The sequence below is a fragment of the Sorex fumeus genome, unplaced genomic scaffold (assembly GCF_029834395.1).
Source record: "Sorex fumeus unplaced genomic scaffold, SorFum_2.1 ptg000054l, whole genome shotgun sequence".
In the NCBI taxonomy this organism is placed as follows: domain Eukaryota; kingdom Metazoa; phylum Chordata; class Mammalia; order Eulipotyphla; family Soricidae; genus Sorex; species Sorex fumeus.
In genome coordinates, this window is record NW_026606111.1 from 3861812 (window position 1) to 3879514 (window position 17703).

Below are 17703 nucleotides of genomic sequence, written 5' to 3' on the forward strand. Positions count from 1 at the left end.
TAGACACATAATGAGATTTGGAGATGACCGTTGGACTAAAGCCTTTACCAACTGGATTCCATGGGACGTCAAAAGACTGCATGGCTGTCCACCTACAAGATGGTCAGACTTCTTCATCAAGACCCTGAATGATCAGTTTGAGGCTGTTCATGTTCCTAGAAGGAGCAGATGTCACTGGGCTACACTAGCATGTGACAGGGACAAATGGAGACATTACTGGCGCCCGCTTGAGCAAATTGATGAGTAACGGGATGTCAAGCGATCAAGTGATTTTTGTTTAGGGCCACATTGACTGTTCTTAGAGCTTACTCCCTCCTCTCTGTCCAGGGATTCCTCCTGGCGAGTTTCAGGGGTCCTTATTTCATTAAGCACTTATTTCATTTTTTATTTTCCCTCCTATAAAAATATCCCCCACCTTAGTGTTCAGAGCGATAGTACAGCAGGTAGGGTTTAATTCCAGGGACTCCATATGGTTCCCTTAGCCCACTAGGAATGATTCCTGAGCACAGAACCAGAAGCACAAAGCCCTGACCACAGCTGGGTATGACCCAAAATTAAAAAAAAATCTTACCTTTATACTTCCTTGGAAACATTTTTTTGAAAATTTATTCTTTTTTCCCTTTATTTAAACACCATGGTTTGTTCATGATGCATTTGTTACAGGCATTCTGTATTGTAACACCAATCCCAGCACCAGCGTGACCTTACTCTTCCATTGTCCCCATTTTCCCAACCACCACCACAAGCCTACCTCTGTATCAGTTCCTGTCATTGTCACTGTCCTCCCATTGTTCATCGATTTGCTTGAAAAGGCCCAGTAACATCTTCATTGTGACACTTGTTACTGTGTTTGGCATATCAAATACATTACGGGTAGCTTGCCAGGCTTTGTCGTGCGGGAGAGATACTCTTGGTAGCTTGCCGGGCTCTCTCCGAGAGGGGTGGAGAAATTGAACCTGGGTTGGCCGGGTGGGCCGCGTGTAAGGCAAACGCCCTACCTGCTGTGCTATCGCTCCAGCCCAAATGAAGCATAAGACAGATTTTTTAAAAACCACCCGTCTAAGTGATCTCACTTAACATAAAGGTGAAGGAAACCTTGAAGAATCTGTATCAACAAGGAACACCAAGGCTTAGAAAAGTATATGACTGTGGAAAGTCTTAGTGCTCATTAAAAATAGCCTGAAACTCCACTCCTTAATTTTCAGCCTTGTGTTCATTTTCTTTACTGCAAATCTTTGCTGATTTTATAATATGAAAAAGATCCTGAACTTATTAGAAGAGTTGAAACGAATAAAATATTTCTCCCAGTTTTACAATTTTCTCCTTTTTCTAGTTTTATTGAGATAACTAACATACCATATATACCATATATATGACTTACTATACAGTATACACACACACACATGCGCACGCCTTTTTAGACAATGCACAACAGTGCTCAGAGTTTACTCCTGGTTCTGTGACAGTGCTTGAGAGCCCAGTTGTGGTATTAGGGATAGAATGGGTGTTGACCACATACAAGGAAAGAGCTATAACCCCTATACTATCTCCCTGTCCTCCAGGTGATATTTTCACCAAACATTTTCCCCACTGCATAGCAGAACAATTCAACTTATCAGGTTAATTGTATCACTTCTTTACTTCCCATGATCAAATCAATGAACAACAGTAAAAGATAGCCTCTGGATTTATACCAGTTTATTTCTCTAATCATGTGGATTCACACTAGTTCATTTCTCTAATCATCTGTTGTGTGGTATTTATACATGAAATGCTTCAAGGACTCAGATTACTTATAGTTAGTGTCTATACCATTTCCTAAGACCAAAAAGCTCTAAACAAAGATAACGTTAAAAATAGAGATAGTTGTGTTGGAGTGTTTTGAATCATTCTCAGAAACATTCACATTTTATATTCCAAAGGTTAGTATTCAGTTACCTACTATGCACGAAGAACTAGAGGAAAATGAATTTGGTAAACATAGTAATGTCTTCTATACACAGTTCTAATATTGATTGTATGATTAAAAGAATACATACTTGGTAGAAGATATGCTAGAGGTGGTCACTTCACTTGATCACTTGTGATCTGTTACTCATCAATTTGCTCCTTTGCTTCTTCTCTCACTTGAGTGAAGTGTGATACTCCAAGCATAGCTCTTTCAATTCCTCTTTGGGAGACCTGAATAGCATTCTCATTGCGTAGGGCCCAGGTCTCTGAGGCCTACGTTAATGCAGAAAGAACAGTAGAGTCAAAGAAATGTGCCCGAATCTGGAGGTTCTTTGTCCTTTTAGCTATCTCTTCGACACTCTTGAAGACATTCCAAGCCGCTCTTTCTCCTGCACAACTTAGGTGCCAGGAGATTTGTCATGTTGAGTTCTCATCGTAGGTACACATAAATGTTGCAGTCAGAGATGTTCATTCCATTGAGAGCAAATGTGATGTCCGTTTCTCATGAATATTGTCTTCATGAGATTCAGCTACAGTCCGACCTTTCCACACTCACGGTCCAAGTCAACCAGCATTCGTGAGCCAGGTAGAGGTGGTATGTCACTCTCACTGTCACTGTCACTGTCATCCCGTTGTTCATTGATTTGCTCGAGTGGGCACCAATAATGTCTCCATTGTGAGAACTGTTGTTACTGTTTTGGCATATCGAATAAGCCACAGGGAGCTTGCCAGGCTCTGCCTTGAGGGCGGGATACTCTTGGTAGCTTGCCAGGCTCTCTGAGAGGGACAGAGAAATCGAACCCGGGTCGGTTACATACAAGGCAAATGCCCTACCCACTGTGCTATTGCTCCAGCCCTAAAGGTGGTATAGTTAGAAATTAATAATTTTTAATTTAGGTTCCAAAATCTTAACGAAATCTTGGATAACTAGAGATATGAGTTATCCCACCTATTTCCTGTTGCAGATTAATAAACTGAGGGGCACTTGTACATAAGAACTCAATGGTGGATGTGGAAGTGGTCTTTCATTGAGGTGGTGGCTGCTTGAAGTATTTTATGCTATGAATAGTTATATCTGCAAACTTCCTATACTATCACAAGCAATATTCTTTTTAAATATAAGTTTTAGTAGATATAGGGGGAGATAAGATGACATCTAATATGTTGACAAAAAATTCTCTAGTCAGAGTTTCAGTGGGAATAATATTGGTTTATGAGGACCTAAGGAAAACTTTCACAAAAAGATTCAGACAAAATTTTGTTTTACAGCTTTTTCAAATTGAACTTAGATAACATTCAGATCAAATATTTGGAAAAAATGACTGATTTTGAAATACTAAACAGAATAAAAGAGAATGTAAAAGCCCCTGGAAGAAGCAAGGAGTGATGAGTAACACAAAGACTAACTGTTTAAGGAAACAAGAACCAGCTGTACTCTAAGCCCTTGTCTTTGGAATAGTATTATCCTCTTTAAATCTATAAATAATGATTGCTTCTCTGCCTTTTTTTTCTGGGGTTGTAGTCAGAAAAACATGAGATTCTCTACATAAAAAAGACTTCAAACTCAACATCAAAGAGAATATTATTATAATCTTCAGTGATCATTTGACTGATGAAAAAATCTTTTACTTTAGACTACATATCAGTTTAAAAAAACACTAGAGTCTATCCATCACACTATAGTTTATCCGTCTCTCAGAAAACACATGTATACTCAGGTAATTTTATGAATTAATTGTTACATTATTGCTTGCTATAAATTTTTTCCAGGTTAAATTTCTAATATTTTTCTCTACTTCTACAATTACATGTGTAGCATGATCATTAGAGATCAGAAATACAAATAGAATTTTGGAAACATATTTACAAACATAACCAGCTATTATTTATGGAAAAACATTAAATGATCAAGATAACTAAAGAGTAGGGGCATGATATTGAGAAACAGCATTTAAAAATTATGTCTTTTTTTGACAAATAACAGGACTGAGAAAAGACATGTTTGAATATAATTAGATACACACATCAGAGAGAGGTAATAAACTTGTAATAGGGTCAAATTATAATAAGTAGAATGAAGAAAGCTAAGTTAACTTTGGCAGCTTATTTATTTGGAAGTCTGAATTTAGAAGATAATTCCTTTAGAAAATTACTCTACCTGGCAGAATAGATTTGCTTTCATTCACTCTATCACTGTCATCCCATTGATAGACAAATTACTCAAGTGGGCACCAGTAACATCTCTATTCCTTCTGGCCCTGAGATTTTAGCAGCCTCTTCTTACTCGTCTTTTCCCAATGATTGGAGGCTCTTTCAGGGTCAGGGGAATGAGACCTATTGTCGTTACTGTATTTGGCATATCAAATACGCCACGGGGAGCTTGCCAGGCTCTGCCCGTGTTGGCGGGATACTCTTGGTAGCTTGCTGGGCTCTCTGACAGGCATAAATGGTTAGGAAATGTGCAGCAAGTGGCCTGGAGCACGGCGATGGTTGGGCAGTGGAAGTCGGCTGCTGGGGCTGGGTTCCTTGGAGTGGGGAGGACTCTCACCCACCCCACAGTCTGGCACGGAGTCATTACATGGTACAAAATACAAAGGAGAACATTGTGGAGAACTGGCCTTCAATATTTTTTACTGATCTTCACCTTTAAAATGTTTAAAACCATTTACATGATTTTAAAGATATTTATTCTACACTTTACAGTAATATGTAGTTTATAATATAGAAATATGGGGTTCACCCTGACTCAGAAGAAATATTAATTCAGAAGAAACCAAATATAAGTTTTCTAGTTTTTATATAAAATCTTGGGGGTATTTTATATAAATACCATAAGAATATTCCAATTCCTATCCCTAATAAAAAGTTCATAGCATTTTCAGAATTTTTAGACTTCCAAACTGGAAGATTTCAGGACCTTTCTTTCTATTTAGACATAGATCTAAGGCTCCACAAAAGCTTTGACACAGGTAGTTCTAATGCCCTTATGCAAATACCAAGTGCACCGCCTTCCATCTTATTACCTATGTTAATTTCAAAGAAATAGAAGATAGCTACAACTCAGAATGAATTTTCTAGGTATCTGAAAAAATCCACAATAAAATGAACAAGAAGAACAGGATGAATGGCATTTTCTTGTCTTAAAAGAGAAATGACGAAGGGTCAATTTTTGTTATTGTTATGAGTCATTCTGACCAGTCACCCTGCCACAGGCAAGTCTCAGTTGTCCACTTCTCTGCTTCTATGGGTGTTCATGGAAGTCCTTTTGATACTGTAGCTTGGAACTCTGAGAAGCTTTTGTAGTGTGACTAGCTATGGTTGTCAATGATTATAGAAAATAACAGAAGTGCATGCATATTGCACCTAAAATATAGGAAACAGAGATAAAAACAAAAACTGAGATAAAGAATTCCTTTATGTTCAGGGATTCAAATAAAATAAAGTAATTTGACTTGAATGTTGTTCAGAGGATACTTTAACATTTCGTATTTTTTTCAACCCTATGGCTTTTGGGGAAAGCATCACAAAATCACAAAATCTGACTCAAACATCTTCATATTTTGGGAAGAAAACAGCTACATTTTTGAATAATCAAGCTTAGTATTTGGGTTCATTTCAAGATTCAGCAAATTGCTATGGTACATTTTAGTTTAAAGTTTAATTTAAATCTCTGTTTATCAGTGGATTATTTAATCTGTCATGGCCAAAAGGAAAAAATATTTTGCTATTGCCAGAAAAGGAAAAGAAACATACCATGCCACTGATAGATTTGAAAAAAGCCAAGAATCTCATTAGAGTGTTAACTAATCATAAGACTTCTTTGTTTGCCACATCATTTAGAGTACATCAACCTACCTGTTTTTTAAAAAACCTCTTATAATAATTCCAGACAGTTTCCATAAATTAACTATCTATTTATGTCTGCTAGCCTAAGCAGGCTAGGATTTTATAATTAGCGGCGACTATATGTCTTATGGGGCAATGGTCTCTAAAATGATTTATCTCTAAGGAATTTCTCTGAAGAGGTAGCAGAGATAAAAGCATTACAAGATCCCCACTGAGGTGGCTTTTCTTCCTATGATGCAGGATTTCCAGGAAGTAAAGGAAAACACATATCCAGCCCCTTTGCTTAGTCTAACTTAATATTTTAAATTGAATTTAATTATTTTCATTACAGACAAGTGATGGGGCTCAAGGGATCATATGTGGTGCCATGGATCAAACCCCAGCCATATATGTGCTCTTTACCCACTCTGTTATCTCCTCAGTCCCTGAGGGCAACATGTTATGGGAAGGGAAAACTTTGTAGTCTCTTTCCAGTTCTGTTACCATGTGAACTCATGTAAAGTCTATGACCTCCCAACATTTAGTGTGTTCTTGTAAAACAAGAGCATTGGGCTAGGTGGTTTTCAATGCACCTGTAATTCTCTTGCATAGGAACCTTATCTAGATATAATTTCTCAAAGAACTTTGATATACTTGAGATGAATTATTCCCCTTAAGAAAACTATGATTTTGCGAGGAACGCCAAGAGAGAGATAGCCACAAAAAAAAAAAATGCCTGTCTTCGAAAACTCTAAATAACTGGATTTGAAAAAATAGCTAAGAGGATGAAGAACCTCCGGCTCTGGGCACATCTCTTCAATTGCACTATTCTTCCTGCATTAACATATGCCTCAGAGACCTGGGCCCTATGAAAACAAGATCAGAACTCTATTCGGGTCTCCAAAAGAGGAATCGAAAGAGCTATGCTTGGAGTATCACACTTCACTCAAATGAGAGAAAGAATCCAGAGTTTCTACCTCTGTTGACAGTCAAGAATCAGGGATGCTGTCTTGTTTGCCAAGGCATAAAAAATCAGATGGGCTGGACACATAATGAGATTTGGAGACAAGCGCTGGACTAGAGCCGTTACCAACTGGATTCCACGGGATGTCAAAAGACTGCGTGGCTGCCCACCTACAAGATGGTCAGACTTCTTCGTCAAGAACCTGAACGATCAGTTTGAGGCTGTTCGTGTTCCTAGAACGAGCAGACGCCATTGGGCTATACTAGCACATGACAGGGACGAATGGAGACATTACTGGCTCCCGCTTGAGCAAATCGATAAGTAACGGGATGTCAAGCGATCAAGTGTCAAGTGATCAAGTGATCAAGAAAACCATGCCATTTCACAGTCCTTTATCCATGACACTAGCAGGTGGTTTCTTTGTGTTAGTGTTCTACTCCTTTTTATAGATTCTATCAGCTTTCCTGATTTGGTTGCTAAGGAAAGACTCCTTTGCTATGTGCTTTATAATATTACTGAGTGTATGGAATAAACATGGTCCCACATTCCCCAAATTTAAGCTGAATCCCTACCCATAATGTGACTGTATTTTATATCAATATATAGAATATATTCAATATATTCAATATATACATATTGAATCACCGTGAGCTACAGTTACAAAATTTTCATGTTTGAGTTTCAGTCATACAATACATCCCTCCAAAAGTGTACATTTTCCGCTACCAATGTCCCTGATATCCCTCCCCTCCACTCCTTATCCCACCCATTCTCCTGCCTCTATGGCAGACAATTTTCCTCTTAGGCTCCTCTACTTATGGGTATAATGGTTTGCAATACAGATAATGAGAGTGCATCATATTTGGCCCTTTATCTGCTTTTAGTACACATTTCCCATCCCAAGAGATCCCTCCAACCGTCATTGACTTAGTGATCCCTTCTCTATTCCAGCTGACTTCTCCCCCAGCTTATAAGACAGGCTTCCAACTGTGGAGCAGTCTTCCTGGCCCTTATCTCTGCTGAGCTTGGGTGTTAGTTTCATATTATGATATTTTATATTCTACAAATGAGGCTGGAGTGATAGCACAGCGGTAGGGCATTCGCCTTACAAGTGGCCAACATGGCCGACCCGAGTTCGATTTCTCCGCCCCCTTGGAGAGCCCGGCAAGTTACCGAGAGTATTCGATATGCCAAACACAGTAACAACAAAGTCTCCAATGGAGACGTTACTGGGCCCGCTCGAGCAAATCGACGATCAGCGGGAGGGCCTTTACCTTTACCTTTTACCTTACAAATGAGTAGTCATTCTATGTCGGTGATAGGTCTTTAAAAAGATAAGTCAGGTTAAATGAAACATCAGAGAAAGCCCTAAAATAATAGAACTGGTGTCATTCTACAAAGAGGTAAAGAAACAAAGGTACATAAAAAACACACATAAAAAAGCTTATGAGAATCAAATGAGTAGGTCAAAGAAAGAGGTCTCAGGAGAAACTAACCCACTTGACCCCATGATCTTGGATTTACAGCTTCTAGAACTGTGAGAAAATTAATTTCTGTGTATCAAATGACCCAGTCTGTGGTATTCTAGTATGCAGAGTGCTAAGATGAATATATTAAATGAATATAATCCACATGCAGGCATAAGAAGCCATGAGTAAACTCTGTATGACCAGAGGAGAAACAGTTGCCTGCCTGCTTCTTCCTGCAGCTTCTGCAGCCTAGCCAATTAGCAGACCTGGAAGGGATCAGATGAAGCCCTGTTTTCCTCCATTCCCAGAATACTGAGCCCAGTGGCTGCCTACTTCTATTTCTTTAACTTCTCACTGATGACATCAATGTCTCCATGGATACCCTTAACTGATTCTAGGGATCCAGTGACAAAAAGTGCTCAAATTGGAGTAAACTGAAAGATTCCAGAGAACAGCAGGAACAATCTGGAAGCTGATGAAAAAGGCTATTAAACCCAAGGACTAAAGATAATAGCCCCAAAGACCATATCAGTACCAGCTGGCTCTATAACCTCTCAGATAATGACTTTATAGACACAATTCATGCTTAATAGACTGAAACAATGGCGCAGATACAAGAAAGTATGAGAGCAGGAGTGAGAAAAACTAAAATCAGAGGTGACAGGGGCTGAAGAAACAGTACAATGGCAAGTGACCAAAGCAGACCGAGTCCCTGGTATTCACAGATAGTTTCCTGACCCTGTGAAGAGTGATGCGTGTGAGTGTGGAGCCAGGAATAAGTCCTGAGCACCACCAGGTGTGACCCCCTCCCACCCAAAGTGACAAGACTGAAGCTTATGGTAGGTGAAATTAACTTGATCACTTGATCACTTGACTTCCCATTAATCATCGATTTGCTCAAGCTGGCACCAGTAACGTCTCCATTTGTCCCTGTCGCGTGCTAGTGTAGCCCAATGGCGTCTGCTCGTTCTAGGAACACGAACAGCCTCAAATCGATCGTTCAGGATCTTGATGAAGAAGTCTGACCATCTGGTAGGTGGGCAGCCACGTGGTCTTTTGATGTCTTGTGGAATCCAGTCGGTAACGGCTCTAGCCCAGTGGTCGTCTCCAAATTTCATTACGTGTCCAGCCCATCTGATTTTTGATGTCTTGGCAAACGAGACAGTGTCCCTGATTCTTGATCATGGATGGAGGTTGGAACACCGGATTCTTTCTCTCATTTGAGTGAAATGTGATATTCCAAGCATAGCTCTTTCGATTCCTCTTTGGGAGACCCGAATAGCATTCTCATCCTATTTTCGTAGGGCCCAGGTCTCTGAGACGTATGTTAATGCAGGAAGAACAGTGGAATCGAAGAGATGTGCCAGGAGCCAGAGGTTCTTCATCCTCTTAGCTATTTCTTGGATGCTCTTGAAGGCGTTCCAAGCCTCTCTCTTCCTCCTGCGCAACTCAGGTGCCATGTCATTCATCATGCTGACTTCTCGACCTAGGTACACATAACTGTTGCATTCAGAGATGGTCGTTCCATTGAGAGCGAATGGAGTGTCAGGAATGAGTCTGTTTCTCATAACCATTGTCTTTGTGAGATTCAGCTGTAGTCTGACCTTTCCACACTCATGGTTGAAGTTGGCCAGCATTTGTGCTGCTTGGCGATGTTCTAATGGTGTTATTAGAACAATGTCATCAGCAAAATGATGTCATCAGGTGAAATTAAAAAAGTTCAAAAAAAGGATATCAACAGCAGAGTAACAATAGTTAAAGGAAAATGATTAATGGTAGGAAGCAGTTAGCTCTAGAAACAACAGAAGATGGAAGAAATTCTAAAAAGAAATGGGCAGCAAAGCAGAGAACTATGGGATGGAGAAGCAACACAAGAATCCCCAAAGAATATGAAGCCAAATTTGATTAAAAACTAGTAGGGCAAAAAAAAAAAAAAAACACAGATAAAATTTCTTTAGAGCTGAGGAGTACATGCATCCAGATTCAAAAGGCCTGAAGGGTCCCACCCAACATGGACCCAAATAGAAAAAATGTGTCCAAGACACATCTTACCAGAATGGCAAAAGCTAAAGACAGAGGCAAAAGACTGCAAGCAGCAGAACTCAAATACAATAGGAATTTCATAAGATTAACAGCAGATCTATCAAATGAAATTTATGGTCCAGGAGAGAATGGTGGGATGTAGTAAAAAGCTGAATAAAGTGAAAACCTAAAAAAAATACTTTATCTAGATAGATTATCATTAGATTTTAAATAATAATACAAATTTCATGGACAAACATTAGTTTCGGAACTTCATAGCCATGAAGTCAGTTCTGCAGTAGCATTAAAGTAGGAAGGCCCTTGTTAAGGGCCTTTAAAGCAAGATAAACTTCACAAACACTGTATAACTGAATAAAAGCAAATAAAGAGGGTGTAACTTTTTGCTTGCTTCTCTTCTTTGATAAATAAATATAAAGATAATAGGTTATTCTACTCTCACCCATTTGTTTTCTGATTAAACTGAGCATTTTCAACTGTGTACATTAAAAATGGACAATATGCTTTATTAGACACAGTACACGATGGAAATAAAGCAGGAAATCACACAAACATTCCTCTTAACCTCTTCGTTTTACAATCCAATTCTTAACTAATGAGTCCAGTATTTTTTCTTGAATGAGAATCATTTCATGATTAAAGTGAGAGTTATGAGGATCCCCATCTGTTATTAAAAACAGCCAGAGGCAAAGATAGATTGGCCCAAGATAGATTAGCCCAAGATAGACTGGCCCCAGATAGATTGACCCCAGAAACAAACAAACAAACAAACAAACAAACAAACAAAACAGCCAGATGGTCAATGTAAACTTTACAGCGTCATTGAGTAAGCAAGTGAAGACTCTCATCCATTTCCTTTACTAACTCTTCCTCCCACACTTCTTTATATGCATCCTTCCTTTTGCCTGTGAGTTAAAAATCTCAACAGAACTCAACTGCCACACACCCTCAAGCTGATTTTACAAAAGTAAGGACACAGATTACATTGAGTTATTTTTACCAAAGACCACTAAGATCACCTGGTATATAGTTTTATAGGTTTGACTATATTATCTTACTTAAGGACAAAATTTAACTAACACAATCAAAACATTTTATAGTCATCATACTGACAATAATCCTCTAATTATGAGAATGTTTGTAATGTATATTCATACTCATAGTTTCTCTCACGACTTTTGCACCTAAGGTTGAAAACCACACCATTATTCAAGAAATTCCTTCGTTCTGGTCATGCATTCTCTATATCACTTAGTGCGAAGCATTGCAAAAAGCAGGTGTTTAAAATTTATGTGTGATCATAAATAAAAAAGGCTGGGGGAACTGTGTTTTAAAAAATTTCCAGTAGTTTTCCTCATATCTGTGTAAAAGTATATTAACATACTTAATTTAGAAATATAACTTTGGCTCTGTAGACTAGGAATTGCACAAGCTTGGTGGTAACCTGAATTCACCAGATTTCTCAGGAGGAAACTGAGGCACAACTTCCCAAGCTCCAGTAATGTAAGTGCAATTTTCCTCTGACAGTTCTTGGGGCACTGTTGGCATGGTGATAATGACAAGGAAGTGTCATTATTTTTTTTTAGTAACAGTAAGAGAAGCTATTCAGTCAGGATATTGTTAAACAGATGGAGTGGTTTTGGTTTTTGTAGATACTAAATACTGCTACAGTTTTTTTTTTATAAAAGGAAATACAACTTTGATTTAATATTTACTATCAGCCAGGCACTCTTTTTTTTCTTTTTGGGTCACACCTGCTGCACAAGGGTTACCCCTGGCTCTGCACTCAGGAATTACCCCTGCCAGTGCTCATACAGGACCATACGGGATGCTGGGAATCAAACCCGGATTGGCTGCGTGCAAGGCAAACGCCCTACCTGCTGTGCTATCGCTCCAGCCCCGAGCCAGGAACTTTTTAAAGTGTTTCATAGCACACCCTAAACTCACAATGTAACATTATAAGGTGGTACTATTATATACCCTCTACACAGATAAAGATACAGGCTCGGGAGATTGAGTTAATGTGCCCAGAAACTAACAGTTCAGTCACAGTGGGATGTGAACTTTGACAGTCAAACTCTAGAACCTACTATTTTAACTATGTTCTTGTTATCTATCTATCTATCTATCTATCTATCTATCTATCTATCTATCTATCTATCTATCTATCCTTGGTTTAGTGTCCATGTATGCAACTTTGAATCTGAAAACAAAATGGGAAGACAAAGTCTTTGGTCCTCACTTTCTGACTACTGACAAATCACCACATTGATTTGACATGTATTTCTAATAGGAACAGACAAAAATCGTTGGGAATGGGACACTTGTTGGAGGTGGATATCTTGAAGGTAGAATGTAGCACAATAAGAAAGCAAACAAAGAAATTGAGGAGAAAACACGCAGAAGTTCTCTGAACTCCAAAAACAGAATAGCAGTGGGCCTTTTCATGTAAATTGAATAGCACCTTTAGGTCTGTTGTAACAGTAATTGAGAGTATTGAATAATAATTAATTGTGTCTTGGTAGGCAACGAGAAAGCAATCCAACCAAATGATTAAGAAGTTAGTACCACATTATATTTAAAAATACAGAGATAACTGAAAAGGGACCATTGGCTTTATATTTTCATTTTTAAATTTATGATGTTAGTATGAGTTATTTATTACAATAGCAATGTCTTTTTTTTTTGATTTGCTTTAAGTGAATTTTGGTTGCACTGGAATATTATCCTGGGTAAAAATTCATTTCTTCCATTTTGTAGGAATGAGTTAAAAAATGTGCCATCTACCTATAAAGAGTTTTTTAGGATTTATTTTTTGGAGTTTTTCTATCCCAGAAGTGCAAAGTACATTTCAAAGTAAAAGACTCCAGCAGCTTTCTGTGAGCATGATGTTATCCACTCTCACTGTAGTTTCACACTAGTGCTACATCCTTCATCTTAATGAAGTCTGCTTCAAAGCAACGAATTTGTATAGAAGAAAGTGGCCTTTGCATTTGGTATTGTATCTCTTGGCAATCAGACAGACCCTCAATCAACCCTCAATACAAGGAAATGAGTGTGATGCCAGATGGTTTATGTTCATAATAAGTTTACCAGATTCAGGAATAATTGTGGCCATATGGGGAATGAATTTGATATTTTAAAGATACTTTTATTTGATATTTAAGATTCCTAGAAGACCTCTCTGAAAACAGGGCACATCTAAACGTCATCTGAGATTATCAATGGACTTTTGTTTCATAGTCCTGAAAATGTTTGAAAAGATAATTCAGAATAATCTGAAAAAGGAAGAGTAATTTTCTTGCATAGGCAGAAGCAGCAAGTCTGAAGATACTGTGCAGATTGCAGAATAAGACAGAGCACATTTATATCCTCAGTCAGCTCTGGTCCTAAGTAACTACAAAACGTGCAAATTCCAAAACAGATAATTGGAGGGAGTGGGGCTTTCGTCTCAATTTATAGTCAGATAATAATTGAGGAAGTGCTTGAACTTATGAAGAAACAGAGTATTAATTTGGTTGATGCAATGTCCTTTCTTCTATTAAACGATAAATGTAGTTGCCATTACAGGTAATGAAAATGCTTGAGGCAGGCTTCCAATCGTGGGCCAATCCTACTGACTCCTGTTTCTTCTTTCCTTGAGCATTCATTTCATATTATATATTTTTATGTCCCACAAATGAGTGCCATCATTCTATGTCTGTCCCTCTTCTTCTAAATTATTTCATTCAGCATGGTACTCTCCATGTCCATCCAATAATAAGCAAGTTTCATAATTTTATATTTTCCTAAGAGCTGTGTAGTATTCCATTGTGAAGATATACCATAGTTTTTTACAAAAATTTTATTAGTGAAACACCATGAGGTACAGTTGTAGACTTACAAATTTTTGTGCTTGGGTTTTAGTTATACAGTGATCAAGTACCTATCCCTTCACCAGTGCCCATTCTCCACCACTACTGATCCCAGTATCCCTCCCAACCCCCATCCCCCCCATCCCACTCTGCCTCTGTGGCAGGTCATTCCCTTTTGTTCTCTCTCTCCTATTGGGTGCTGTGGTTTGCAAAAGAGGCATTGAGTGGCAATTGTGTTTGGTCTATAGTCTACTTTCAGCACACATCTCCCATCCTGGGAGGATCCTCCCAACACCCTTTATTTGGTGCTCCCTTCTCTATCTGAGCTGCCTTTTCCCCTAGCGAGTGCGGCTGGCCTCCAAGCCATGAAGTAAACCTCCTGGTACTTATTTAGGTTATTCTTGGGTGTTAGTCTCCTATTTTGTTACTTTATGTTCCCCAAATGAATGCAATCTTTCTATGTCTGTCTCTCTCTTTCTGACTCATTTCGCTTAGCATGATACTCTCCATGTAGTACCATTTTTATGTAAATTTTATGACTTCATCTTTTCTAACAACTACATAGTACTCCATTGTACAAAAGTAAGATCAAAATGGATTTAAGACCTCAACATCAGACCGGAATCCATAAGGTACATTGAAGACAAAGTTGGCAAAACCCTCCATGACATTGAAGCTAATGGTATCTTCAAAGATGTCACACCACTGGTCAAGCAAGTGTCTTTTTTTTTTAGTCATTTATTCTCATTCATCCAGGTACCCACCCGGCAGCAGGGCCCCTTCCGGAGACTGCACATCTAACTAGACTCCCCGAGAACGGCCGGTTTTCATTGTTGGTCTGTGGGGGACAGGAATTGAGGCACACTGTACCCACCCAAAGCTTAACTGTTCTGGGCACCCTCTGCTCACTCATCCAGGTACACATCCGGCGACAAGGCCCCTTCCCTGTAGTTATTCTCCCCTTACATATCCCATAAGTTACCTTCTTAGATGGAACTTTCACTAGGTTAGCTTAACCACCAGAAACACATTAGCCAATAATTCATTTAGCTCATTTCATTCTGCATTATAAGCAGAATAGTAACAGTGAGCGTGAAGGTCTAAACCACACAGGTCACAATGGTAAATCAATGCGGAAGCCCACCAAGCTTACTTATTGAAGATGCTAGCCCAGAAGATCACAACAGTAATGAATTGCTAGACAACCTCTCTGACAAGAAAGTTAGAAAGGAGCTACTGAGGATGCTTAGGGAGCTAAAAGAAACAATGGAAATCAATGCCAATAAAAGACAAGAGGATTTGAAGGTAGGAATGAGGAAAATGCAAACAAAATTATAAACAGAAATGTAAGACCTGAAAAACGTGGTAGGAGAATTGAAAAACAAGTGGAAGGCCTCATCAGCTGAGTAACAGCTGCTGAGGACAGAATCAGTGACCTCAAAGATGAAGTCCAGAGACTCTCCAGAGAAGAGCAGAAAATAGAAAAGAGACTCACAATCCAGGAACAAATGGCAAGAGTAGATCATGATGAAGCCAAGAGGAGTAATATAAGAATTATTGGAGTCCCAGAGGGACAGGAAGAAAACCCTGATGAAGAAGAAACTGTCAAAGACATCATTGCTACGACTTTTCCAGAGTTGAAGAAAACATGTGACCACATCCAGGAGGCCCGAAGGGTACCAGCTAGAAGAAATTCGAATAGAAATACCCCAAGACACATCTTGATCAAAATGACCAAAACCTTAGATAGAGACAAAATTCTGAAAGCGGCAAGATCAAAGAAAGAAATTTCCTATAAAGGAACATCCTTAAGATTCACAACTAATTGATCTGATAAAACCCTCATGGCCCGAAAACAGTGGTGAAATATAGTGAAAAAACTCAATGAAATAAATGCCTCACCAAAAATACTTTACCCAGCGAGACTCTCATTTATAACAGAAGAAACAATACACAGTTTCACAGACAAACAACAGCTCAGGAACTTCATAGACTCAAAACCATGGTTACAAGAACAACTAAATTGGCTACTTTAAGACAAGACAGGCCCCTCAAATACACCAAATTTGAACAGAAAAATGGGAAAAAACCCATAGCAATAATCTCTCTCAACGTCAATGGGCTAAATGCACCAATTAAAAGTCACAAAGTGGCAGGACCGATTAGAAAATTGAACCCAACATTCTGCTGCCTGCAAAAACACATCTCAATAGTTAGAGCAAACACAGGCTCAAAGTCAAAGGCTGGAAAACAATCCTACAGGCAAACAACTCCCATAAAAAAGTTGAGGTAGCCATCCTAGTATCAGACCACATTGATCTCAGAGTGAAGAAGGTCACAAGAGACAGTGAAGATCATTTTTTATTGATCAAGCGGTCTATACAACAGGAAGAACTTACAATACTAAATGTATATGCACCTATTGAGGGACCAACAAAGTACTTAAAACAACTACTCACAGACTTGAAGAAAGACATCGATAGCAATATAATACTAGTGGGAGACTTCAACACCATATTATCACCTCTTGATAGATCAACTAGACTCAAGCTTAGCAAGGACATATTTTATCTGAGGGAAAAAATGGAAGAAAGGGACTTAGTATATATATCTACAGGACACTTCATCCTCAAAAAGCTGAATACACATTGTTCTCAAGTGTGAATGGAACATTCTCCAAGACAGACTACATGCTGAGCCACAAAACATACCTCCATAAAGTTAAGAAGATAGAGATTGTATCAACAATCTTCTCAGACCACAAACAGAAAACTAAATCAAACACCTGGAAATTAAACAGCACATTATTGACAACGAGTGGCTTCGAAAGGAAATCAAAGAGGAAATAAAAAGATTCTTGGAAACAAACGAAAATGAGGACAAGAGTTACCAAAACTTATGGGACACAACAAAAGCTGTGTTAAGAGGAAAGTTTATAGTTCTACAAGCATTCCTCAGGAAGGAGGAGCGAGCCCACATAAGTAACCTAACCTCACAGCTTAAGAACTTGGAGAATGATTAACAAAAGAAGCCCAATCCGAACAGGAGGAAGGAAATAATAAAAGTCCGAGCAGAGATTAACGAGATGGAAACCCACAAAACAATCCGAAAGATCAATGAAACCAAGAGCCGGTTTCTTTGAGAAAATGAAGAAGATCAATAAGCCTCTAGCAAAACTCACAAAGAAAGGGAAAGAGAAAATCTTAATAAATCAAATCAGAAATGAAAAGGGGGTCATTACAACAGAAACTACAGAAATTCAAAAGTCCTTGCCCAGATAGATTCACTAGTGAATTCTTCCAAATCTTTAAAGAGAATTTACACCCAGTCCTCTTTAAGCTTTTCCGCAAAACTGAAGTATCAAAAATACTTCTAAACAGTTTCTATGAAGCAAATGTCACCCTGATACCAAAAGCAGATACAGATACTACAAAGAAAGAGAATTACAGGTCTGTATTCCTGATGAACACAAACTCAAAGATTCTTAACAAATATTAGCAAATAGAATCCAATGACTCATCAAAAAGATCATACACCATGACCAAGTAGGATTCATCCCAGGGATTCAAGTATGGTTTAACATTCGGAAATTGATCAACAT

General features: G+C 38.6%; 1 non-coding gene across 1 annotated transcript; it reads left to right on the top strand.

Annotated features, from left to right (window-relative positions):
• The first annotated feature begins 11660 nt into the window (after positions 1-11660).
• Positions 11661-11921, top strand: LOC130033884 (small Cajal body-specific RNA 13). Its single transcript, XR_008793993.1, has one exon. It is a non-coding gene; the product is annotated as a small Cajal body-specific RNA 13 (non-coding RNA).
• Positions 11922-17703: the final 5782 nt, after the last annotated feature.